This window comes from Zingiber officinale, chromosome 7A (genome assembly GCF_018446385.1).
Source record: "Zingiber officinale cultivar Zhangliang chromosome 7A, Zo_v1.1, whole genome shotgun sequence".
NCBI lineage: Eukaryota > Viridiplantae > Streptophyta > Magnoliopsida > Zingiberales > Zingiberaceae > Zingiber > Zingiber officinale.
Window position 1 is genome coordinate 28817915 of NC_055998.1, and position 1662 is coordinate 28819576.

The window sequence follows — 1662 nt, forward strand, 5'->3', positions numbered from 1 at the left end:
ATAGTTAATTTCTTTTGTGGCTTTGTCTAAGAAAGTGGTTGTTGCTCCAATAATTAAGAAGGTCTAGTGCCTCGTCACTGCCTGCAAGTCAAAATATTGAAATAAAATGTTTAATTAACTTACTGATAAAGCATGAAAATAGAGATTAGAAAATTCTTTAAACAATCTTTTTTTTTTGAAAATTTCTCAAAATTTTTTCTAAATATTACCTAAGTTAGAATTTTTCTTTTACTTAGAAAATTTTCCTGCTTAAAATTTTTCTTCTAAAATATTTGTGTTTGCAAAAACTTAAGATTTTTTTTTAATGATTTATTGAAAATTATTACCCCATTTTTTTTTATGTGATCAAAGGGGGAGAGATAAGTACAAGTTTAGGGAGAGTTTTTGGGGAGTCAATATTTTTTAAATTTTTCTTTAATTTTACTTAGTGTTGCAAATTCTTTTATTGCAACCTTTTTGCTTAAAATGTTAGTTTAGTAATTTCTTTAAATTACTTGTCTATTTTTTTCCCTAACTTGAACTTGGGTTGATGCACATAAAAAAGGGAGTGATTGTTGGACCCTGTGATTATTTTGATGTGATCAACCAAGTTAGGTTAGGCCCTGTTTGTTATTTGATCCCTGTGTCTAGGTGTGCAAGAGCTTAGAAGTGCAGGAAGTCGAGCGGAAGATGCAGCTAGCGAGAAGGATGGTACGGGAAGGGAGTCGATGGGCTCGGTACGTCCGAAGGACGAAAGAGCTGCAGAAGAGTACACCGGTGGACGAGAAGAATGTGGGCAGCGTTCGAGGGATGAGAAGCCGGGTTGGAAGCCTGCTCGAGGAGAAGGTCAGAAATTGGATTCGGGTTGGCCATAATCACACAAGCAATCAGAGCTTCGGAAGAAGAAAAGGAGTTAAAAGGACTTAGAAAAGCAAGCTAGAGGTGCCTTCAACGAAGTGCTGAAGGCACCTACGCTGCCTGTAGTCTTGAAGGCGCCCTCATTGCCTTAAGGGTGCCCTTATCCTTGTCTGAGGTGCCCTCAAGGCCATTGAAGGCTCCTTCAACCCAGTCTAGATGACTGTTTCGAGTTCGGATAAAATTTTATCCGCTGACTCGGCTGGAGGCGCCCTCAACCTCGTTGGAGGCGCCCTCAATGCTCAAGATAAGTTTTCCATGAGCTATATAAAGGCCCCTGGAGCTAGGAAATTAAACAATCAACTCCGTAATCAATTCCTAGCAACTTGTGAGCTTTCTTAGTGTGTAAAAAGGCTTCTCCGCCTATAGTGAAGGATACTTTCTTAGTGCATTTTCCAACTGTCTTGGATTAATAACCTTCTTGGTTGTAACCAAGTCAACTCGCTGAGTCTTCCTGCTTTCTCTTATTTTGTTTTAATTTTATTATTGCTATTTTAGAGTTAAAAGTTTTGAGGAGGGTATATTTATTTTACAAGCAATTCACCCCTCCCCTCTTGTTGGCCCCGCTGCACCAATACATGGTCCTTCATGGCATTGTCAAATTTCTCCTGTCACTGCTTCAGTGCTTGTTTCAAGCCATATAATACCTTCACTAATCTACAAATCTTATTTTTCTATTCTGGCCAGAAAACCCTTCAAGTTGTTCCATATAGATTTCATCTTCTAAATCTCAATTTAGAAAGGATGTCTTTATATCCATATGATATT